Source organism: Balaenoptera acutorostrata, chromosome 18 (assembly GCF_949987535.1).
Source record: "Balaenoptera acutorostrata chromosome 18, mBalAcu1.1, whole genome shotgun sequence".
Taxonomy (NCBI): domain Eukaryota; kingdom Metazoa; phylum Chordata; class Mammalia; order Artiodactyla; family Balaenopteridae; genus Balaenoptera; species Balaenoptera acutorostrata.
In genome coordinates, this window is record NC_080081.1 from 74,541,197 (window position 1) to 74,566,528 (window position 25,332).

The window sequence follows — 25,332 nt, forward strand, 5'->3', positions numbered from 1 at the left end:
TGTTTCTCTGTTGATAGTTTGTAAAGTTTCATATTGGCATTTAAATGTAGGTAATCGATAAAGAAAATCAGCAGTGGAGATGACCAGCCATGACGAGGGCTCCTGTCACCTGCAGCCGCCTAGATGGGAAGCGGGGGGAGCAGGAGCTGTGGTGGCAGACAGACCCGGTTCCAGCCCAGGGGCATCTTTCAGATGGACACCGCCTGCTGGGCTGTCTGGGGACCGGGAGGGAGTGGCCGACCGGAGCCCTCAGCCCGGGGCTGCACTCAGCGCTTGGATGGTGGGTGTTCCTTCCCCTTGTCTGTACTTTTCATTCTTCCGTTGACTTTTAATGTCAATAGACACGGCCCGCTTGTCGTCTGGAAAGACCACAGTGCCCTCATCTAACAGGGGTCCTCAGCGGAACAGGTAAGGCCATCGGCACAGGAGCAGCTGGTGACCTGGAACACCTCCCTTCCAAGTGTGACGTTCCCCAGCCCCATGAAGTACTGTAGGTCTGGTTTGAGATTGGTATTGTTGGGGTCAGCCTTTAGGGAGAATTGGGGGCCCCAAGAAACCAAAGATATGGTGCAGTGACCAACCCCCAGTGTTAGGACTGTGTCAGTGGAGTAACTGTCTCCCTGCTGTTAGAACATTGGTGGGTCTCAGCTGAGACAGTCGTGTGGTTCTTTCCACCTGCAGAAAGCATGGTCTTCCTGGACTCTGCCGGTCCTGTGAGTGTTTGCTCTTGTTCACAGGAGCGCTAGGCAACCCTGAGCATTAGTGACGTTTGCTGAAAATTAATAATAAAAAGTGTATCTCCAGCACTGAATGGCGAGCTGTGGGTGGATAGGTCCTTCCTCAGAAGTTGCAAGGCAGCGGCAGATAACCGGAGCTGGCAGCGGTGTCCCCCGCGTGAGGCCAGAGATACATTCCCTTGGGCCAGGTTTGAAAAAACAAGTACTAAGAACACAGACTCCATTTGAATTTAAACTGCTCAGGCATTGGTACGAAAAACGTTTGGTTTAATTTGACCATTAAACCCGCTTTTAGCTTAGGTTTTTTACTCCATCATAAAATACCTAAACGTTTAGCGGCAGAGACGTAGAGCACGTTTGCTTGATGCCAGGTGATATTGTTTGTATCCCAAAGCTCAACACAGCGTTCACTTTGTCCAGGCTCGATTTGTTTGTAAATTCTAAATTAGGGGCCTTTTAGCAGAACGGAAAGTTCATAGTAGCAAAGCAAATAAAAGTTCCTTTATAAAAACTCAAGGTATGCTGGGGATTTATACTAAGTTAGAAGCAATATGCAGTACTCTCTTTTTAAAAATATATGTCGTCCTCTTTTTTTTGAAGTTTTTTGTTTTGATAAGGCGTCCTTGGGATTTTTTTCCAGCACAGAGCAAGGGAAATTGGCATGGGGTTGAATAATACTTTTATGTATAAATAAGACAACTGTGGTGGTCTTGGATGTTTGTTTGATTAAGCGCTCCCGTAACTAAATACCAGCCACAACAGTTACACAAAGGGGCGTAGAAAATAACGCGTCCGGAAGTAGATTCACTTTAGTTTGGGAAGTGGTGGCCTTGCTTCTCGGCTTTGTGCCTGTGAATCTTAACGTGTGCTTCATCGGGTGGAATAGCAGGTGTTTTTGGTTCATTTGTTTGGTTTGGGCCTAGCACAGACGCTTGTGACTCGTCCTACAAATAAGCCTCAGCCAACAAACTAGTTAAAGAGCAAAGAATGTTAGCTACCATGGTGAGTGCCAGGGAATGGAAGATTTACCTTAGACTTCGATTTTCAATAATTATGTACGATTTCAAATTTCAGAACAAGTTCTTTGAGAAAGTGTAGATTCATTCATTCACGCAGCAACATTGATTGGCTGCCCAGAGGCACTTGCCTGAGTTACCACAGTGCTGGCCCTTACAGGGCACATTCCGTGGCATTCTCTGCAGGCATCGTGAAGATGCAAGCCGTTGGCTGAGAAGCCATTTCTTTATGATTCAGCTGACGAGAGAGGATGCCAGACACTTAGCTAGCACCTGTTTTCATCCCTATGGAAACTAAGCTACTGAAACTGCTCACTTTTAGACAGTCTTTTCTCATTAGACCCTCTAGTGGTCTGTCATCAGCCCGCACCCCCTGTTGTCTCTGAAATATTTCACACGCTTGGCCATTCCCTTTTTCCCGCAGACTCTCTCCTTTTCTGAGTCTGTGGTGGCAGCTTCCTCCATGCACAGTGTGTGTGTGGGGGGCTCGTTAGATACGGATGGGGGTCTTTACTCGCTGCTTGGTCTGCGGAAAGGCCTTTTGCAGAGAGGCCATCTGTGGAACTCAGGGCTGGTGTTCAGGGGCAAGGAGGGTGTGGGTGGAGGTGAGGTGCTCAGGCCTGGGCCGTGGACACCAGGCGAGGGTTCCCAGGTTGAGCAACTAAAAATGCTGGACGGATGACTAGTTAAATTTGGACATGCAGTTAAATTTGAATTGTAGGTAAGCAATGGATACTTTTCTAGTTCAACTTTTTTTTGTACTGAAAAAATATTTATTGGCAATATTTGGGACATAATTATGATACACTAAGCCATTATTCGTTGTTCATGTGAAATTCTGATTTAGGTGGGCGTCCTGTATTTCATCTGGCCTTGTTTTGGCTCCTGGCTCACGCTGAGAGGTGAGGGTGTGGGGAGTCACACCCCTTTCTCCACTTCAGGAAAGTCCAGCTGCTTTGGACTTTTTGGTTGCACCACACGGCTTGTGGGATCTTAGTTCCCTGACCAGGGATCGAGCCCGTGCCTCCTGCATTGCAAGCGCAGAGTCAACTGCGGGACCACCAGGGAAGTCCTGCTTTGGACTCTTTTTAAGGTTGCTCTTTCCCCTTCCCTAGAGCGATGCTTCCTCCTTGGGCTCAAAGCGTGGGCCTGCTCCCCCCAGGGCTCTTGCAGCCAGCTTCCCCCCCGAGCCCCCTGTCGGCACTGACCCCCGCACGAGCCCCACCTGGAGTCTTGGCTTCAGCTGCTCACGTACCCCGCTGTGTGCCGGGGTCTGTGCTGCTGAACACAGGGCATTTGGACACACTGTTCTGTTCTGAGGATATTTTGACTCTGTTCGTGAATATAAATATTTTATCAGAAATATCATCACAGATGAATTTTGGATGAAAAAGTTTCCCTGAGTGAGCTTCAGTTTAAGTCATTAAGTTTTTAGAGCACAGACAAACCATTCAAATTTTGCTTTTTTCTGAAATTATTCTCATCAGGGTAAATTATATTCCATTTAAATTTCCAGCATTTATCAGCCATTTATCCATAGCAGATTCTGGTGAATTTAGCTTCAGCCACTGTTTCTTTTGTGCCATTTATTCCTTCCGAGTCCAGTTTTTCTAGATCAGATTTTGCAGATTTGAATTGTTAACATACTCAGTTGGCCTTTGCCAGTTGTGCGTATGTGTTGCTTGTCTCTAGTTGGTATGTTGGTTAGTTAGTTCTCTAGCGTGAACCGGCCCTGGTCTTCCGTGCTGCCAACACACTGCTTTTGTGAGCCTGGGATCACTTGTATTTTGTAAACCAGAGCCGAGAGAGTGCATGGTGGAGTCAGAATGGCGGGTGACAGCATCTCCCTTGGTCTCACCCTCACCTCGAACTCAGTGCTTCCAAACCCGGACTTGGATTTTGCACCCGAATGTGTGTTCTTGACGTTGCCTCTTTACGAGTCTTCAGTCTTCCAGTCTCCCAGGCTTGAGAGCTTAGAGTTACCTTTGACTCGTTCCCATCTCTTGCCTCTACTGTTGTCATTTATTGCATCCTGTCGGTCCTTCCTTCCCCATCTGTCACAGCCATCTTCTGTCCTGTGCAGTAACCTTAGAGGTTTCTTTCAGCTTCCCAACCCTCCACCTTTTGGAAATCCTCTTACATATTCACTCTGTGCTTTTTTTTAATGTCCTTTCTCCCTGTTAAATGACCAACCTCCAGGGCAGGGAGCACGGAGCTTTCTCTGTCACCTGCAGTTCCAACAGAGCGTGTGCGTGCAGTGGACGCTCCGTAAGCAGCTCTTGGATGGGGGGTCCTGGGGGTCCGGGCTGGTGAACTGGGCTTCTCCGGTGTGGGCGTGGCTGGCAGTAGGTCAGGGGGTCCAGCCGCGGGCCGTCCCTCCTGCCTTTGGTCCCCGGGTCACACCCCCCACAGGTAGGCTCAGCTCTGAGAGCGGGTACCCCTGGCTGCTGGCCATCTGGCATCGTTCCCGGTGACATTTCACTCTGACCTTTCCTTTGAAGAAGGGTTTTGAAGCAACATTGTACACGTAAAGGTCAACAAAGAAGAGTGGATGATAGGCCGACAGAAACATAAGTTAAAAGGCAGGAAGGGGGCTCTTAATATAACCAGGTTGGAGGCGATGAGCGGAAAAAAAATGCCCTGGAATTTATTCTTTAATCATTTGTCTCTTGAGACGTAGAGTGGGACACAGAAAACAAACATTTCCATTCAATGTATATACGGTTTGGCAAAACAAATAACTGGGCTTTGTGCGCGTCCAGACCTCCTGGCAGGAGGAAAGTGGCCTCTTGACTGGGCATCGCTTTCCGCCAGGGGGTTCACAGTGGAAGCAGCCGCCCCCGCGGCAGGGCAGGTAAAGCAGAGCATTTCATTTCCTAACGTGGCCGGATTTGGCCCGAGAGCCAAACAGGTGAAGATGCCCCTGGGTGGAGTGGTGTCAGCCCGCAGCCCACACCGTCTGACCTGCTAGCTTGTGAAGGAGGCTCCCAGAGCAGTCCCCCCCCCCAACTCCTAAATGACAGCGGACACCAGGACGGCCACGGTCACCGCCAACCCCCGACCCACGCTCCACGGACGACGGCGGCCATCAGCAGCGCTACAGAAACCGGGATGTTTACAGATTCAGAAATAAAAACCAGTGGTTAAAAACTCAATATTAGTTGTAATGTGTATGTCTATTTCTTCATACATTTCACATACTTAATATTCTTAACAGTTTTAAGTCAACTTAAGTATTTTGAGGCAATAGCCCTCAAACCTTCAACCATCTGAATTGGTACGGATGGAAATAAGTCAAACAATAAGCTTATTTTTATTGGGTTGGCCAAAAAGTTCGTTCAGGCTTTTCCATAAGATGACAAACTTTTTGGCCAACCCAGTACTTTTGAAACTGTATGCCTGCATAGCGCTCAGTCAATTACAGAATACCTTCATATAATTAAAAACACAGTTGTCATTTAAAGTACTTGCTTAATCTTCAAAGCGCTTTACACGTTGGTTGTTAATAAGATCTCTTACAGGTTAAGAAACTAGTAATAATTAGTGCTTCCTGTGTGCGGCTGCTCTTCAGGGCGCTGCACGTGTTAATCCGCTTGGCCCTCCCCCAGGCTGGGAGGTAACCACGCAGAGGGAAGGGGAGCCCAGGGAAGGTAAGTCAGTCGCCCGCCGTATTTTGCATCCGGTTTTGTCTGAGATGTTAACCTCGCTCTTGCCTCGCTGCTCTTTGATCCTCACAGCCGGGAGCGGGCAGGAGTCGGGTGGGGAGGCGTCGGGGACATAGGACTCACTACCCGGTTTTCAGGTGGTGAGACCGAAACAGAGCAGTCTTTCCGTCAGAAAACCGGGGTAGCGATGCATGTCCGAGCTCACCCAGCTCGGGGGCGGTGGGACTTCTCATCCCTTACGATTAGGGAGCAGATACAAAATGGGATGTAGGAAAAATGTTCCCATCTCGCATGTGCTTGGTTCAACAATTCAGTAACAAACTTGAGCTGAGTTTCCAGTTCCCCTCCTCCCCAGGGTGCCCGGGTCCCTGCGGTCTCGTCATGCTGAGGTCAGGGCAGAGGACGCTCAGAAGAGGCACCGCTGGGCACGGTGGCCACTTCGTTCTGTGCCATAAAGGCATCGTGACCGCACCTGCCCAGGGGTTCGCGCTCAGGCAGGAGCTACTGGGTGTTTTCGCTCCGTGGGCCAGGCCGGGCAGTGCGAGAATGAGGCTGTGAGAGAGCTTCCGCGTTGTATCAGGAGACCTTCTGCCCCCCGTCCTGACCTTTTCTTTCTATTGACCTAATTTGTGTAATGTGACTGGGACACGTCTGTGACATACCAGCTGCTCAGATTTCATTGAATTGAAGATTTTTTAAAAATGTCTTCTTATAATGCAGTGTGTTGTTATAACGAATCACTAGACTCTCTGGGCAGTTTTGAGAGTGAGGGGGGTCTAGGCTGGCCCAGGAGCTGCGCCCTTAAGGGGGAGGAGGGGCCACCAGCGGCTTCAAGGCCCGTCCAGCTGTGCGGCTCTATAATAGAGGCCTTGTACGTGGGGTGGCCTGGCTGCCCGCGTTCTTGACGGGACATCAGCAGCTGCAGACATCCAGAGCTCACTGCCTGCAAGGCCGCAGCCATCAGGGCCCCTGCGGGCAACAGGGCACTCTCAGACTGGGTCGTGTGAAGTGAGTCTAGTACCTGCTTACAGAGGCGGGGACGGTGCGGGGGTGGTCCGGCATGTTAGCAGCCCGGCTCGGGTAACGAGGGGGCTGCAGCTGGCGGTGTGGAGGGGTCTTCCATCCCGGGGGTCGCCGCCCTCACCTGCTGGTGCCGGAGTGACCTGGATGCACACAGGTGAGCCTCAGTGCCTGGCGGGAGGGGTGGAGCGGTGGGGGCCGAGGAGGCGGGCGAGAACAGGTGGAGGAATGGTGTCCCAGCCCTGCTCCCGCCCCGACCTGGTTTGCTTTAGACGAGACTCACTCCTTACAATGAAGTTGAAGTGGTTGGACGGAGGCCCGTTTTGAAAGCGTTTAGCTGATGGCCTCTTGGGTGAAATTCCTTTATCAAAAGCCTGAAGACCTGTGTGCAGTGGATCTGAGTCATTCAGCGGAATTGGTCTTGGGTCGCCTCATCGGCAAAGTAGAGGTGTAGTGAGAACGAGCTGAAGAGGGCTGGGTAGCAAATATTTTCGGCTTTTTGGACTGCACGTGGTCTCTGTCGAATAATGATCTTCCTCTTCCTCTTTTTTATTTTTTTGTTTTCAACAGACTTAACAGAAACCACTCTTAACTCAGGGTCAATACAAATGGGCCAAGTGCCGTAGTTTGCCAGCTCGTGGACCAGAGTGCGCTGGGTGTGCTCTGCGTGCGAGATGATTTCAGGGAGAACGCGAACATTTTTATCGTAATAGTGCGTTAAATTCTAACGTCTGTTAGATGCTGACACGCCCGGCGCTCACTGCCTTCGGGGTCCCCGCGGGAAGCAGACGGCGCTCCCGTGGGACGATGGAGCCGAGTGTCGCGTCTGAGTTCAGATCGTTTGGTGGCGCTCCATTTATGAGAAGAATACAGGTTTTCTGAAAACATTTTAATCATGAAAAGGTGGATTCCTTTAAGGAACAGTATGAGGCACGCAGATCCAGCAGAGACTCTTGAGGGTGGTGTGCTGGGAGCCTGGTTCGGAATCTTGTAGATCATCTCGTAATTCCTTCCCAGCGCCGGCCTTCCTGTTCCCTACTTCATGTGCAGCCCGTTGGGACCACTTCACACAGATGAAAATGTTCTCAAGAAGCTCCTCGACAAGAAATTTTGTGTAAGTTTGGTGGAGAAAACGAGAACAGAGCCATTTTTGACTTGAGTCCCGGCTGATCGATGGCAGGTGTGCGGTGTCCCTCCCGGGGAGCAGGGCCTCCTGAGCGGGAGCCCTTGGGAGGCACCATCCACTCCTTGCAGTTAACGTTTCTCTGCCTGCCTTCGTGTGTAGAATTGCAGCGACACAGCCAGTGGTTTAGCCCCAGGGGAACAAATTGAGTCTATCGAAGTACAGAAATTCAGAGGCCCAGGCTTGTAAGTGCTCGCCTGACCCCCTTCGGTAATTGCAGGGCTGCACAGGCAGGCTTCTCGTTCCTGGACCCGGGCTGCTCTCCTGGCCGCATCCAAGGCTCATTGGTCTTCTCAGGCTTCTCCAGAGCCACCGCGCTGTCACGGCCACATCGTGGGAGGAGAGGGGCAGGCAGACATCTGCCCGCAGGGAGACGTACCCGGAGCCTGTGAACGCCCAGGAGGGTGGCGTGAACTCACCTGTCAGGTGTGCCTTGGCAGACAGAAGTCTGCGGCCGAACCTTGGGAGCATTCCGAACATTCGGTACAGGACCCCCCCCACCCCCTCCCCCGCCCCAGAATTCACCTCCTGTGCATTTTTCCTTGCAGCTTCCCAAGCTGGGCCTGTCTTTCCCCTGCCTCACCGGTGATTTATTCGCCCTGTTAGTGCACCGTGACGGTCTTAGAAAATACTGTGCTGGTGCTAAGAGACTTCGTTAATTTTTTTCCTGCCTGGTGATCTTTTCTTCTGATTCACTTTTCTCTGAGGTCCTGGACCATAGGCACACACAGAGCGAGAGGGATACCCCTCCCCTGGGCCCTGTGTGAGCTAGAAGCTTAAACTAAGTGTATCATTTAAACCAACACATGCTGCAGTCTTCCTCAGTTTTATTATTCTGTGCCCTGTCACCGTGAAAATGTAAGCTGTGTATTGAAACTGGAGCCTGTGTTCACTGTAACGGGACAAAAGCGGAGGCAGTGCGTGTAGTTAGGGCTTATTAAACAGGAGCTGATTTCACATTCGTGAAACTCGAAGCAGAAAGACTGTTACGTATATTAAATGGCTTGTGCAGATAGAGTGGGGATCGTCTTATCAGCTGCAGCCAGAGCTATAATTATTGATTTGGGTGGGGTGGGGAATGGCAGTTTTGACTTGAAGCAGAATTAAAATATGGGGGACAAAGTGCTGCTTTCGCAACTGAACTTGGATAGAAGTTGTAGAGTCTGCCCGGGCACCTTTAACAGAAAAGCTGTTACTGGGCAGTTCCTTGTGGGTTGGGTGCCTCTCGGCTTGTTTTTTTAAAAAAACAGCTTTACTGAATATAATTTAATACCATAAAGCTCATCCATTTGAAGTATAAATTCAGTGGTTTTTATTAGATCCACAGTTAGGCAACCCATTCCCTCAATTTTAGAACATTTTCGTCACGCACCCACCCAGGCAACCACTCATCTACTTTCTGTCTCTATTCTGGACATTTCATATACCTGAACTAACACAATACATGGCCTTTTGTGACATTAGCATAATGTTTTCAAGGTTCATCCATGCTGTAGCATGAATGAGTACTTCATTCCTTTTTATGGCTGAATAATATTCCCTTGTATGGATAGACTACATTTTGTTTATCCGTTCGTCAGTTGATGGGCATTTGGGTTGTTTAACCACTTTGGAGCTATTATGAATAATGCTGCAGTGAACACATGTATGTAAGTTTTTTGTATACAAGTTTTTTATATTTAACTTGGTTATATATCTAGGAGTGGTTGGGTCCTATAGCAATAACTTCAGATTTTTGAGGAATCTTTTTAGTTTTTGAATGTTACTTACTTTTTATTGTACATTTTGAAGTATACCCTTCAGTGGCATTAAGTCCATTCACCTTGTTGTGTAATCATCACTTTCCTCCTCGTAGACTTTGATGACACAGTAGACACCATTGCTTGGGCCCCAGAAAGGGAAAGTGGCTTAGACTTTGACTTGGCAAAGTGGTGGGTTAATAATGAGCCCACTCACTGCCCTTTGAGAGTGAGAATGGGTAAGGGGTCCTTGGCCCCAGACCATAGGGTCTGTCCCTGCATTGATGCTATGGCTTTAAAAAATAGAACACGTTGGTTAAGAGGGGCAGGAGGGGGTAACTTGATGAGGCTGCCAGGAACCGGGAGCAGGGAAATAGAGGGGGGCTGCTGTCTGCCTCCTGGGGGGCGCCCACTGGGCGTGGCGGAGGGACACCATCCTCTCCCGGCACGCAGGCTTATTTGCCTGGTGATCGACAGATCTGCCTGGGCCCTGGCAGGTGGCCTGAGGGGATCCTGAGCACAAAGGGCCATGGATTATATTTTCTGAGTCTCAGGAGGATGTATCGGTGTGAGGCCAGAATGTGCGTTTCCAGGGAAACCATCGTGGAGCCGGAAGAGATCTCGCAGAAGCTCGGCCTGGACCGTGGGCAGCTGCACCCTGACCTCGGTTCCCTCTGCCCGTCTCCTGGCAGGCTGGGCCCCGCTCTCCTGGGGCCGCCGTGCTCCTCCCCGCCCCGTCCTGTCCGAGGGGTGCCCGCCCTGCTGCCTTAGCCCGGCCACGCCTCCACCTTGACCACGGCCCCCCTGATGACTCCATCCTGAAATTCCCCCAGGCTTCCTCTCTCTGCTGCTGTTCTGGAGAAAACCCTGCGGTTTTTGTGTTGTATTCATGTATTTCCTGAGTAGCTCTTTCACCTTCGCAGCAATAATACGTCACTTCCTCACTGGCAAAGACTGTCCTTCATTAAACTCTGGGTTAAGTCACTGGCAGACAGAAGCCTCAAACGTCCGCGTTCGGGGCAGGCGCCATCGTGGACCCCAACCGCTCGTGCTGAGACGGTTCTTTTAAAAGACTGACGCACCATGTACTTAAGGGCTGACGGTCACAGGTCAAACGATTCTTCACTTAAATGGGAGGATGTCTTTAAATAGCAGCTCCCCCTGGCTGCATTTTATCTGTTGGTGTCGCTCATTAGCTCTTTGGCAGAGAGATTCCAAAATGCCAGCCAGAGGACTTCCTGGTGGTCCAGTGGTTAAGACTCCATGCTCCCGACGCAGGGGGCACCGGTTCAATCCCTGGTCGGGGAGCTAAGATTCCGCATGCCACACGGTGTGGCCAAAAAAAAACCCCAAAACAAACAAAATGCCAGCCAGGAGCCAGTGCAGTTGGAAAACAGTATGAAATGAAAAAGTATTTCTGAAGTTACGTCACTCAGAGAAAGTCTTCAACAATGAATTGATTTTAAGAAGTGCTTGATATATTTATAGGCATAATCTCAATTTCCAGTTATTTTTAAGCAGTTCTGTGAGTTTGACAGTCGTTTCCTCATTGCAGAAGTGGGGAAATTGGGGTTCAGAGTAATCTGCAAAAGCTCATTCAGGTAGTGAGGGGTTGAAACCCAGGTCGTCTTCAAAAAACGATTTCTCCTCACTCCACTGCCTCTGACTGTGTTTGCAAAGTGGGAGGGTCATCTTTGTGTCTAATTCAAGTTTTACTGTAATCACATTATGGCCCGTTGCCCTAGGGGACCTACTAGAAGCCTCATGCAGAGTTTCAGTAGCATGAAAAATAATCCAGGAGCCTCACAGTGGTGTTAGACGCGCTGAGGTTTGAGCCGGGGCTCTGCTTTCTACCTGCTTTAGGAAGCTGCTTTTCTGTAAGAGAAGTGGGTTGTGATAGCTGTGTAAACGTCAGAGCTCGGCTTGAGTGGGACCGAGTAGGCACGTAGAGTAAACGTCAGCCGTCACGATCGCTGTTGCCGTCCTTGCGGAGACACCTGACTGCACATGCCTGCCCGTTACTGCTGGACCGGAGGTGGAGTTGGGTGGCCGTGTCGGAGGGAGATGACTGAATGGACAGTCAGTGTGCCCTCCGTGGCCCCCCTTCCTCTCTCCCCACCGCTCTCCTGCCCTGCTCATTTTTCCTGTTACAGTCTGCGGGGATTTCTGAGCTAGGTGGCCAGGGGGTCCTGTCCAACTCTTAGAAGGTAAGATTTCGTCTCTCAAACTGTCAGGTGTTAAAAATAGAGGTTGGGGCTTCCCTGGTGGTGCAGTGGTTGAGAATCTGCCTGCCAATGCAGGGGACACGGGTTCGAGCCCTGGTCTGGGAAGATCTCACATGCCGCGGAGCACCTGGGCCTGTGAGCCACAACTACTGAGCCTGCGCGTCTGGAGCCTGTGCTCCGCAATAGGAGAGGCCGCGATAGTGAGAGGCCCGCGCACCGCGATGAAGAGTGGCCCCCCGCTCGCTGCAACTGGAGAAAGCCCTCGCACAGAAACGAAGACCCAACACAGCCAAAAAAAAAAAATGTTGTTTGCTCACTGTCAGGCGGAGCGTTTCTGGGACGGAGGCTGCGGTCCTGGCACGCGGGCCGCGCCTCCTCTTCGTGATCCTCCAGAACCGCAGAGTCCCGTGTCCTCCGCGCTCAGATACTGACACAGTATAACAAGAGCGGCGGTGGAGCCTGACAGCCGGAGCCTGACAGCCGCTCGAGGCACTTAAGCCGTGCTGAGCCCCGCACCTCACCTGTGAAGCGTTGACGGGACCGCGTGGCAGGTGCCCGCTTCCTTTCTCTCTCAGGGGGCCCCCGCCAGCAGTCCCATCCCCACGGACTTTTGAGCATCTCCACGTGACGCAGGGTGAACGAGCTCACGCAGAACTTCAGGATCAGGTTCACTCTGAGAACCTGGATTAATAAGTGAAGCTTGTCTTAGTCCTCAGCACATGTTTTCATCTTGTACTTTTTTCCTTCGTCTGCTTGCCTCTTAGTAATTCCCAGCCCTGGTTTGGGGACATCGAGGGTTTTCCAGCGACGTGGTGACAATGTTTTGCTTTCTTGTGAATACATGTTTAATCGCAGGTATTATTTGTAGGTTTTTTAAGAGTAAAACTTTAAAATATTTTAAAAACCAGTTCGCTTATGAAAACACTGCACCTGTGGAGCACTTCGCTCACAGCTCTGCACAGCGCGGCAGGTTCCGCCCGCCTCGGCGCTCCGCAGCCTTCTGTTGGTGGGGACTGTGCTGGCACTGGAGGACGTCCAGCAGTGTCCCTGGCCTCTGCCCGCTGCATGCCAGCACCACCCTCCGTCAGCTGCGACAGCAAAGCTGTCTCCAGACATGGCCAAGTGGTCCTTGGGGGGCAAAATCACCCCCAGTTGAGGACCACTGCCCTACAGCCCCTGACTCGGTGCCCCCCGCCCCCCAGCCTCTCTGGCTGCCCCCTCCCTCTTTGAGCCTCCCCAGGAGATTTACGCCCGTGGGCGGCACGGCCTCCCCTGGCCTGCTGCAGCGCGCAGCCGAGAAGGACTTGGTGGCCTTGTCGTGGAGTATCTTGTGTCTCGAAGGAAGGATGAGTTATCAAATTGTGGTCGTTTCCTTGGTGCAGAGCTGGCTGGAGTAATGTTAATTATTGAAGTGTTGGGAGTAGGATTAATATCTCGCTGTTACTTCCTTGACCACATTTCCTTTAGAGTTTGTAACTTTTTTCCCCTCTAATAAGCATTGTAGAACCACAGGTGGCTATATATATTGTGAGGTCTTTCAGACAGCTTCTAGGTTTAAATGTTATTGCTGCCTTAGGGGGTGCACACAAACCGGTGTTGGTCCCAGTAAAGGTGGAGTCAGGGTGGACAATGGAAATTGCCGCGAGAGGTGAGATAGTCACATCCTCCGTGGACGCTGGAACCCGTTCTGGGGAACCTTTAGTAATAGCTGTAAGACCCCCTGTCATCACGAGCCCCCTGTCCTCAGGTGGAAGCCAGTCCTTTCTCACTGGGCACCTGTGAACAAGAGCGCGGCCTGCCGTCGTAGAGCGCTGGGCGGCAGGAGGTGTGGGTCGCGGGGAAGGCCGGGGACGCGATGTGTGAAAGTGCTGTGGTTTCTGGTGCCGGCCAGGTCGGCCCCTCGTGAGTGTATTATTTCAGTCTACGACAGTCGGCCTCTTTCTGGATAAATGCCAAGCGCAGAGCTTCAAGACTGGGAAGCTCAGGACAGGGGGTCGCTCCCAGGTTCCCGTGGTCTGGAAGGCCGTGTCGGAGTCACCAGCTCTCGGCGCGTGGCAGGAGCAGCTGCCGTGATGTCAGTTCTCGATGCAGCCCCGTGGCGGCCGTCCTGCAGGGTCATAACGGGAAGGGGAACAAAGTGCGAGCGTCTCTGAGGACAGGTTTGGATCCTTGGGTGACGCCTGGACGCCTCTCTCCCCCACTCAGGTTTTGAGTCCATCATCCCTCTCTTTCCTTGAACAGGAAGGATATTAACTTCTTCGCGGTACTCGTCAGCCTCTGAGCCTATGCTCCCTTTTAAGAAACAAAAATCTCATGCTAAAAATTTCAAAACTATTCATGCCAAAGAAAACATTTAATTAAAATATATATTTTTTTAAACTACAGATGCCCTCCTTCCAGGCTTCCAACCCCCCATGCATCCCCTTGGGAGGTCCTCGGCTGTTCCAGGGGCTCGAGGCCAGCCAGGGAGCTCTGTTCTTGCCACAGTGCTTGGCTGCAGTCAGAAGACTTAACAGAATTCCCCTAACTGCCTTGAACTCTGTTCTTGTAGCTTCATTCCTTACAATGACGTTCATAGCTGACCTTCTCATGGGAGGGAGCACTCGCTTGTATAATGGGGTCTCATCTTATTTCTTTTTTTTGTTTGTTTGTTTGTTTTTTTTTTTAGATTTATTGATTGATTGATTGATTGCTATGTTGGGTCTTCGTTTCTGTGCGAGGGCTTTCTCCAGTTGCGGCAAGCGGGGGCCACTCCTCATCATGGTGCACAGGCCTCTCACTATCGTGGCCTCTCTTGTTGCGGAGCACAGGCTCCAGACGCACAGGCTCAGTAGTTGTGGCTCACGGGCCTAGTTGCTCCGCGGCATGTGGGATCTTCCCAGACCAGGGCTCGAACCTGTGTCCCCTGCATTAACAGGCAGATTCTCAACCACTGCGCCACCAGGGAAGCCCTCATCTTATTTCTAATAATTTCATGGAATTGCTTTAGGAGCTCAGAAGTGTGCTACCTCCTGTTGATATTTCATGCATCCTTATTTTTCAAAGACGTGTTCTTAGTCGCAGAATGTAAATTCTGCCGAGGCAGGATTTTGGTCTAGTTAGTTCACCACGGCATCTCTGGTTTCTAGAACTGTATCTGGCACTCAAAGACATTTGTGGCATGAAGAACAATACACAAACTCATTCAAAGGCAAAGCAGCTATTTAAGCTGCCCCAAAGTTGGGCATTGTGTTTAATAAAGAAAAAAACCTGTTTAGTAGTTCCTATCAATGTACTTAATGGGAAGGCCTGATTCCTTTGGATTTATAGATCATTCAGTGGAAGTACGTTTGCTGATGTTTTCGGGTTATTTTATGTATGTATTTCCCGTCAGTGTGCGGGTGTCCTCTGTTACACAGAGCCACGTGGTGTCATGGTCACACCTGTGCGGTGTCTGTGCCCTTGGAAGCCCGGCAAGGGTGGTGTTGGAATGCTGCTTGCTGTATTTATGAAAGCAGTGAAATCAAATTCTTTAGGTATGAGGTGGTTGTAGCATTCTCATTACCCTGTTTTTAACAAGTGAAATTTCAAATCCGAAGTAGAATAAATCGGTTGGAACATTCTTGGATTAAAGAAAAGCAGTACTAATGAGTTTTATTACTATGCATTCCAATCCCATTAATCCTGGTGGGTTCAGCCTGGCTTAACGTACGGCAGGCCTTCCCTTAGCACTTAAGTTTGGCATTAACTGCTTTGATACCATGACGGGGAAGTGAGAGCGGAGTGAGGCGCTCTCTCAGGCTGCCCCGTCCTGCCTAAGGAAGCAGGAGGGCGGCTCCGCTGACGGGGCCTAAGTCGGCCCGGCTGAGCCCGCGCCATACGGCATCCCTGAAGCAGCGGTTCTCAAGCTGTTCGATCTCAGAACCCTTTTCACTCTCAGAGATTATTGAGGGGCTTCCCTGGTGGCGCAGTGGTTGAGAATCCGCCTGCCAGTGCAGGGGACAAGGGTTCGAGCCCTGGTCCGGGAAGATCCCACATGCCGCGGGACAACGAAGCCTGCGCTCTAGAGCCCGCGAGCCACAACTACTGAGCCCGCGAGCCACAACTACTGAGCCCACGTGCCACAACTACTGAAGCCCGTGCGCCTAGAGCCCGTGCTCTGCAACAAGAGAAACTACCGCATTGAGAAGCCCGTACACCACAATGAAGAGTAGCCCCTGCTCGACGCAACTAGAGAAAGCCCACGCGCAGCAACGGAGACCCAGTGCAGCCAAAAATAAAATAAATAAGTAAGTAAGTACATAAATAAATTAAAAAAATTAAAAAAAAATTTTTTGAGAACTCCACAGAACTTTTGCTTATGTGGGTTGTATGTATCATGTTACAAATTAAAATTCAGAACAACTTAAAATATTTATGTATTAGTCCTGCAAAAAGTAACAATAACAATAAACGATTTTACATTAACAAGTAACATTTGTTATGGAAAACATTTTTATGGAAAACAACTAGTTTCCAAAACAAAAAAAGTTTAATAAGAGTGGTGTTGTTTTCCGTATTTACAAATTTCTTTAATGTTTAGCTTGATAGAAGGCCACTTGATTCTTATGTCTGATTATACATCATTCAGTTTTGATGTATCGTTTTAGTTGAAATACATAAAGAAAATGTGGCCGCAGATCTGTACTTGGAAGAGGAAGAGTACTTTAGTAGCCTTTTCAGATGATCGTGGATATTTTTTGGTACCTCACAAAAACTCGACAGGTGGTAGCTGGTACCCCGGGGAGTCTGAAACCATATCCGTGAGCTTTTTGTACTCTGAAATGGGTCTACTTTGTACTTTGAATCAATCTTTTACCCATATGTGATTCTGTTTCAGTGGATTACTGTGTTACTGAATTATCCAGATCTAAATGTTGACAGATTTCATCATATATGTTTTCTAAAAACACATTTGTTAATATCACCACCAAAGTCTTCAGAAAATTCTAAGTTTTGGGAAGCTGTCGACAGATCTTGGTGACAGATACCAGTTTTCCACAATTCTAGGTTTTTTTGCTTGAAAGCTCAAATTTTATCATTGGCAACAAGCATCGCCAGTTGTTTTCCTTCTGGATTCTGTTCCTTTCATTCCAGAGTTTTCTTCCTAAAATACAGATCCAATCATGGTCCTTGGCGGCTGGACTCAATGACTTGGCCCCAGCCCCCAGCACTTTGACAGTTTCCAGCCTTGTTTCAAGCCTCTCCGTTTAAAAAAAAATGGCTTAAAACAACACAAATTTACTGGGTTGGCCAAAAAGTTCGTTTGGGATATTCCGTAACATCTTACTTTTTGGCCAACCTAATACTATTCTTCAGTTCTGCAGGTCAGAAGTCCAGAATAGGTCTCACTGGGCTCAAGTCCAGGTGTTGGGAGGGTGTGTTCCTTTCTTAGGGCTCTGGAGAGGATCCAGTTCCTTGCCTTTGTCGGCTTCTGGAGGCTGCCCGCCCCCTCCCCCCTCCTTCAGGGACCCTGGGGATTACATCAGACCCACCCCGGGAACGTCTCACCCAAGGTCAGCTGATGAGCACCTTCGTTCCTCCTGCAACCTCCCTGTCATGTAACCTAACGTAGTCACAAGTTCCCAGAGGTAGGATTTGGACATTTTGGGGTTGGGCGGCGTTGTTCTGGCTGTCATATTCTAGCCTCTCCGTTTTTGTGTTCCGTTCCCTGTCTCTGCGTGTAAGTTGGGTAACCTCATGCTCTGAAAAGCCCCAAATTGCAGAAACCTTTCCCGAGGTCTTCAGGTGGAGCCGCCACTTTCTCTTCTGCCAAGACAGAGACTCGCGTGTGAGTCAGCTCCGCCTTTGTGCCCAGCTCCCAGGAAGGATCTGTGTGTCCGTCTCCCCCTGGGCTGTGAACCTGGGCTTTAACTCCTCTGCGTTTCTCTCACTGCCCTTGTGGTCCTTGGCCCATGACAGACGAATGCCAGTATGTTGTTGGTTTTGGACATTTGATCGTGGGCTGTGTTTTAGAGGCTACTGAATGAATACTCGGTTTCTAACAAGTGACGTTACAGTTATGTGGGTGAGTGTCATCCTTAGGAGTTGCCAAAATACTTAGAGGTCAAGTGTCATGATAGCTATTACAGCTCAGTATCAAATGGTTCGTGAGAAAAGTGTGTATTTACATAACGATAGAGCAGATGTGGCAAAATGTTAAATGTTGGCAAATGTAGATGAAAAGTGTGTAAATATGTGCGTTAACTTCTATGTAGGTTTGGACATTTTCAAAATAGGAAGTGGCAAAGACTGAAATATTAGCACAGAATGAATATACAAAAGGTGCTGGTGGGATGGAATGGTTGGTTCCAGCTGCTGGAAACCTGCTTTGCTGCACTGAAGTGATACAACTGAGCTGTTGATGAGCATCTTCACGTGAGCGTTTGGCTCAGCAATAATCCGCATCTGGGTTCACATCAGGTGCAAAGTCATATGCAGGAAGCTTCGCTAAACCACTCCAGCTCCTGGGTGGGTGCGTGCATGAGCCTGTGTAGAGTAGGAACGCTGCAGTTGGGAAAACAGAGGACCTTATATGCCACTCGTCCAGGAGGTTCTTCCTGGATGGCCCTGTGAGGAGTGACCATCACCGCATTCTTTCCTTCTGGGACTGCAGGCCACTCCCCCGGCACATGGTGACAGAGCACGCCCCGCGTCAGAGCAGTCTGCGGCCCCTCTGAAGTCACGGGCAGCTGGCTGCTCAGTGCCAGCGAGGGCGGTGCCCTAGTGCTGTGTGCCCTGCCCTGGTGCCCTGACACCGCGTGCTAGTGCCAGCAAGGGCAGGAGAGTGGCCGATCGCACAGAGGGGCGTCCCGTGTGTTCTGGAGGACGCAGCTGAGGCTTTCTGCCCCTGCTGACCTCGGTTCTCAATGCCAGCGTCAGGAGAGCACTCGCTCCCCTGGCTGGCCCCCCGCAGGGCCGCAGGGCGTGCGCAGCTCCACCTCTGTGCCCTGGATGTGTGGGCGTAGCCTGTCTGGAAGACGCTTTGCTGTCGTCCTTACTTAGACACGACCCCACATTTGTAGCGGTGGCGGGGTAGAACCTCTGGTTTGGAGGCCGTCTGGTCTGGTTTCCCATCTTCTCCCCAGCGGTGCTCCCCGCGTGCGGCTCTGTCCCCGTGGTGGGACCTCGTCTGCCTTCCTGTTGCTGAGCTAAGCAGAATCTTTCCTCCCTGCGATGGCCGCAGGCTTGGAGGTTCTGGGGCCAAAACAGATGGAGTGTAACGTCTCCTCCTTGCCTCCCAGGAGCCTGCAGCCCCGTCTCGTCCCTCCTGAGACGTCTTCGCTCCAGGACCCAGGGATCCTCGGGGGACGAGGTGACAGTCCTCACGTCACAGTGCAGGTACGGTCTGTCCGGCAGCACCGCGGCAGGACAGTCTGCTCTTTTTTGCTGGAATGTTACTCATTTAGGCCTTTCGCCGGCCGCTGGCTGTTTAAGTTAACTGATAACTAAGCCCTGAGTTGTCTTTTTAATGTCTCACTGCTGCGCCCATCCAGCTCTTCCATCCTGTTGACTCACCAGGAAAGGTTTGTCTTTTCACACTAATGGGTTCTCGAATTCTTACCTGCACTTCTGCTTCGTACAGACCTCTTAATGTCCTGCGACAGCAAGGCCTTCGGTGCAGGGCTCCGTGGGGAGAGGATGTCCCCTCACTCCGGGCGCCGCCTGGTCTGCAGCCCTTGGAGGGGCTGTGCCCCGTGGGCGGCCACAGAGCCTCGGCCGTGACTCATCCGCTCCGTGTCTGCCTTTGACTCGGGGAGACTTTGCGGTTTCTCAAGGTCAAGGGCCAGTTCCACTCTCCATTCTGCTCCCAAGATTCTCGTCTTGCTCCTGTGCCTCTCACTCCTCTGCTTGTCACTCTTCTCCTTAAGAATTCTCCTGTAGCTCGTTCTTGGGTTTAGGTGCTATAACGACCTGCTGTAGGTCTGTATTTCAGGCTGGTCCTTGGAGCCCTGGCGTCCTGGGCAGGGGCGGGGCACGGGAGCAGGCATGGAGGGCGGGGAAAGTCAAGGCCAGCCAGGGGGGCTCCTTATCCCCTTGTCCCTTTAAATAAGAGCGGGTCCAGTTTCACCTGATGCTTATATTTGGGTTTGGCATAGGATGTAGTTTGGGGAAAAAGGATTCTACTATAAAAATGCCGGAAAGCTGTTGCTCTGCTTATTTTTTGATTAAGAAAACAGGTTCGCTGAGTATGGAGACAATCATTTGTGTCACTGTTTCATTTATCACAAGGTGTTTTCAGCTGTGTGTGTGTGTGTAAAAGAACTGCACCTGACTCACCCCACCCCCACCCCCCGCCCTGCAATCTTAGAGTCGTTTGGGGCCGTTCATGTTCTTACTTCCGCACATGGAGCCGTATTAAGAACGCACACACGATCAGCATCAGCGGCCCTCTGAGTCCTTCCTCAGGGGGCTTGGTGGACGTGTAGCCGCGACCTTTGCCACATGGAGGTGCCTCTCAGGGACGGGCGGGGCGGAGAGGTCGATGTTCTGAGTGAGCACCTTGTTTACGAGGCCGTTGCGGCTTGTGAATGTCAGAAGCAGAGGTTCCCGGGCGCACTTCCCCAAAGAGTCAGGTTAGATCCGTGCAGCAGGGAAGTGGGAGCGGGTCCCATCGTGGGCCTTGCGTAGCCTCTTCTCTCCTCCTCTTTTTCGGCACCTGTTTAGTAGACGTGCTTAAATGAGAGTCGTTCACTCCTCTCTGCTGCTCAGACTCTTCCAGAGCCTCTTCCTCTGTTACCTGGTACCCAGGCTGCGGGGAGTGTTCACGTTTGAGTGAAGAGCCTCAGGTTGCTGGCTTCTCGGGTCGGCAGGGCCGTGATGAGGTGTGTGGGGAAGCCCTGGATGGTTCCTAGTCCTCGGGCAGGTCCTGAACCGTGTCTAAATCAGGGGACTTCACAGCCCACCGGCCACACCTTGACGACGCCCTTCCTGAGTGAAGAGACCAGGTGCCAGGTGGTGGCGGAGGTGACGTGTCTCCGGAGGGCTCCGGTCTCTGCTGCCTGTTTGTGCTCTTTGGTTTGTTGTATTGTCTTCTCCTGCCAGGAGAGCAGGGAGCTTTGTTCTTTCCCTGCAGCACAGGGAAGGGAGAGGCATATAGTAGGTGTCAGTCAGATAAAGACTTGTTGGATGGATGGATGGCTAATTTGGTCTTTTTTCCAGGCTGTGAGCACCCTGAGAGCAGGGACAGCATATTGCTAATCTTTGTAGCTCCTGCAAGTCCTAGAAGAGGGGCACAGGGTAGAAACACCATTTTTTAAAAGTGAAATAATAGCCATTTAATGTACGCCATTCTTCCAGAAAGAGGAAGTTACTTTCAAATCATTCCGCCTTAACCAAGAAAAAATAGTTTCAGGTGAAGTAAAGATTAACTCCATCATTGAAGCAGAGAAAGTTAAAGAAATGTTGGGCTCTGGTTTTTGGGTCCTTGAAGGTTTGAAGAGAAAGTGAATGCAAACTCACTTATTATCTCATGGCTGTCTGGACCGTGGATTAGTCAGCTGTCACTGCACACACACCGCCGACTTAGGGGCCTAAAACATCTGTCTTCTCATGGTTTATCTGGTCGGGAGTCAGAGCATGGCTTAGCTAATGAGGTGCTTGGAGTACCGCGAAGCTGCAGTCAAGCTGTGGACCAGGGCTTGGTTCTCAGCTGAAGGCTCAACTGGGGTGGGATCTGTGTCCGAGCTTCCTTGGGTTGTTGGCCAAATCCGTGTCCTCATGGTTGTGGGACTTAGGGCCCCAGTCTCTTGCTGGCTGACTTGGAGGCCACATTGACTGCACCTTGGGTTTTCCCAATGTGGCCACTCACTTCCTCAACTTGGTAAGACAGAGCCTTAAATAGTGTCACATAATTGTGGGGTGACATCCCTCCCCTTTGCCAGGTTCTGCTGGTAGAAGCAAGCCCCAGCTCCCAGCCCACTCCCACTCCCACCAGGGGGAGTGGGTCACGGGCCACCTTAGACACTGGCCACCGCAGATCACCTTTCCTTGCCCCTGAGAGGAGGGATTAAAAGTGCTCCCATCTGATATTCATTTTTGTGAAAAATTGTTTTGCTCCTTTCTTTTTTCCACAATGACCCATGACTTTACATCTATTAAAGGATCACAACTCTACAGGATCCATTTATTCTCCCAACCCACGTGGGTGTCCTTGTGCCCTCACTGACCCCGCTGGGCAGTGGGCAGCTCCAGAGAGCTCGGATCCACTTCAGGAACGTTTGGGGTTAAACTGCTTTTTGTGAGCTGCTTTAGAACCCAGTGGTGGCTTTGTCCCATTGTTGGTATAGGAAAATGTGACCCTGATCTCAGGTGACTGACGCGGCTGTGAACTTCTAGAAAGAAGTCAGGCGCCCTCTTCGTGGGTCTTTCTGTGCAGTGGGGCATGTAGAGAGCATTATTCGGGGCATAAGTTGCAACTTCTATTTTCAGCCTTTAAGAATTCCTTAAAAACGATAGGAGAAGTCTTTGCTGTGTTTCCTCATTCTCTGATGATGTGGGTTCTAATTGTCATTAAGTGGGAACCAGAGAAGGGAGAATTTCAGTTAACTGCAGTCTGGATATTGAACGTTGGCTTATGGCGAGGCCCTGGGGTCACGTTCGGGTGACATTCTGGAGGGACAGCCGGTCCTTAAGGTTATTGCACTGGAGCGTCCATTACAGCAGAGCTGGGGGCTCTGCCTGTGACATATGGTGTACACACGGTCCATCCGACGTGCAGGAAAACAGCCCCTTCACACTCAGCGCCGCTGGCCAGCTCTGGTCTCGTGTCCAGCACTCTGGGCTGCTTTCTCCATCTCGGGCTCAGCCTGATCATCTGGTCCACTCTCTCCTGGCCTTTGATCACTCGGTCCTGCATTCCGGTATTCACAGGCCCTTGTGCAACTGGCTGTTTGCTTCCGATGCCTCACAGTGACTTCGGGTAAACGGCGTCACGTTCTCTGTAAGGGAGGCGTTCTGTTACCACCCACTGGACGTGTCCTCTAAGCATGTGACATGACAGAAAACCTTGTGGCGGGAAAGTGCTGGATGGAAGACAGGTGAGGTGGCAAGCCACGAGGGAGGCCGTGGTGTTTCTTTCAAATTGTAAATGCTTTTCTCTTGGGGGTGAGTGTCTGGAGTTTCGGCCACCAGTGAAAGTAGGTTGCCAGTACTTTTACCAGCAAGGCCCATCATAAAACATGCATTTCCTACTAGGGGTTATTCCTGCAGGGCGCACCCCACCCTGTGCAGATAATCCCCATGGTAACCAGGGCGTGGGTGCTGGGAATGGCTCAGGGCTCTGAGCGGAGAAAACAGGGACAGGGAACAAATGCTGGTACATAGGAAAGAATATAGCATTCGCTCGCGCAAAGGGGCTTTATTAGTTGGATTAAAATATCCTGCTCAAAGGCGAACATATCGATTTGCTACCCAGGTAAAGAAGGCCGTTACCCCTCCGGTCTGTCCTGCACGAGACCTGATTAATCCTCCCGGTGTTATGTTGTTGATGCCCTTCCTTTGCACGAAACTTCTGCATCTCGAGTGTGAATCCCTCAGCTGCCCACCCGTGACTTTGCTAGGCGCACGGCCCTGGCCTGTCCAGCTCCCCACACCCCGGCCCGGCCTCACCTGTGCAGTCTGGCCAGGGTCACCTGCGGCGCAGCGGGCCTGAGCTTCGTCTCCCAGGCAGGTCAGGGTGTGACCTGCTGAAAGGTGGGAGGTGAACCTTAAAATTCAGGTATGTCCCGCACAATGCATAGCACAGAAACACGAATCTACAAGTTTCTCTCTCCCAGCTTTTGAATAACCTATGAACCACTTCGTTTTTCGTTTTTCTTAAACCTGTGCTGGTTTCTGGTGAGGACGAAATGACCTCGCGTGTGTGTCTGGCGGGGAGCTGGTGTCGTGTAGTGTAGTGTTGGTTTCTAGTGGACCCCAGCTCCCCAAGAGTCTGTTCTCCAGCTCAGTTTTGGGAAACTGTCCCTGATTTTTCACACCTTCTTTATTTTTGAACCAGTGCATTTTCTGGAAATTCCGAGTTTTTTCAGAGTTGCTTGTGATGGTGGGAAGACTGGGGGAAGGGAGGAAATTACAGGCGTTTGGGGATTAAGGTAGCCCCAGGCTTACGGGTAAATCGGTGCGCTGCCTGGGTTTGTTAGGGTTTGTTGAGTGAGTAACTGAGTACATGGAAGAATAACAGTCTGACCGTGCAGTGGAATTAGATCAGCCTGGCGGGAACCCCCTGCCTTGCTCCAGTTCCAGATGCCAGGTGTCCTGGGGCATTTTAAAGGAGGACATTTCTAGAAGGGGCCACCGAAAACTCGAATTGACCTTTCAGGATGCCTTAGAGGCCTAGAGAATTAAAGAGGCAATGTTCTGAGAGTTAGTCTGAGTCCTGTCTTAGGGGAAATTTATTTAAGACATTTCTTTTCCATTTGAGATTGGAGAGCCAGTTCGGTAACGGTCGTCGAGGCCCAGGTGAAGTGCCCACAGTTCACACGCGCACGACTTCAGGAAGCCTCGCCGCTCAGGACCGGGCCCCTGTTGGGTTCAGGTTCGTGGACCCTGCACTGGAGGGGGGGAGGTGGCGAGTCTCCCCCGGACCCTCCCCCCAGCGTTTGCACGTCGCTCGGTTTCACGTCACTGTGAACCAGGGAGAGAACTTTGTTTTCTTTACATCCGGAGAATAAGTCTGGCTACGGCGTGTGTCAGAGGAGCTCTGAGCTCCTGACAGAACACGCATTTCTGCTGTAACGTGTTTCTGCACACAAAACCGGGCATGTGTCCTGATAAAGCATGGCCTCCCTAGTGATGGAAATGCCGTCCAGAGACATAAAGACTCTCTAATCACATCCTGCTGGCTTTAGGAGGAAACGTTTCTAGATTGTATCTGGTTTTCATGAAGAAGTGCTTACTAGATCTTCCACTGGCGGCTTGACTCTTGTCATTTTTGGATTTGGGTAAACAGTCTTGGAAAGCTTGAGTGTGGTTAAGTAGGCAGCATTCACAGTGTCTGGCAAGGTGTCAGTTCATGACTGCCTTGTGACGGGGGCGCAGAGCTGCCGGGGAGTGTGTGTCCCCTGCTTCTGGGAGGCAGAGGCGACGGGTAGATGCTGAGACTTAAAGAGAAAGAAGCCGTGCCGACTCAGCATCGGAGGGATTGTCTTCTCAGCGTGCTTATCGGTTCCTCATTTAGTCCTCACGAGCTCCTGCACAGGCAGGACCATAGGGCCACCCCATCTTTCAGATGTGGAGACTGAGGCCCCAGCCACCTGAGCCTCGCGAAAGCCCTGGGCAGGGGGGACAGGGACTCCAGCTGTCCCCACAGTGGGGCGGGGTGGACTGGGGATGGGACACCCCCCATGATGGAAGGAACTGTCGGGAACTATTTCAAGGCTTCATAGACCAGACTGTGTTGCTTGGGTTAGATTTTAACCCAACTAGCATCTTCTTGCCTGTGTATTCATTTAGAGAAATAGAACCGAACTCCTTGGTGAATCAAACCTTTAAATATCCAGCTAATAAGATCTCCTTTGATGGACAGACCCTCGTTAGTCGTTGACGGTCACGCCGGGGGTATGACCTAAGATGAAGGACAGAAAGACAGCCCGTGTCCTGTTAGTTTCCTGAATTTAAGTCAGCGATGGTACTGAGTGTGTGCTGTGGGCACTCTACGTGTTACGGTCCCATAGGCCCTGCTGGGTGCCTCCTACACGCTGGGGGGACAGAGGGTGACTAGATGCGGCCC

At 50.9% G+C, this 25,332-nt stretch overlaps 1 protein-coding gene across 3 annotated transcripts in view; it reads left to right on the top strand.

Annotated features, from left to right (window-relative positions):
* SLC7A1 (solute carrier family 7 member 1) overlaps positions 1 to 25,332 on the top strand; it is a 69,329-nt gene that overhangs the window by 16,283 nt on the left and 27,714 nt on the right. For 2 of the 3 annotated variants that reach the window (XR_009005943.1, XM_057533089.1), the window contains exon 2: positions 18,848 to 18,944. The exons of the other annotated variant lie outside the window; for it this stretch is intronic. The gene's annotated coding sequence lies outside the window, so the exon portion shown is untranslated. The remainder of the gene's footprint in view (positions 1 to 18,847; positions 18,945 to 25,332) is intronic. 3 annotated transcript variants of the gene reach the window in all.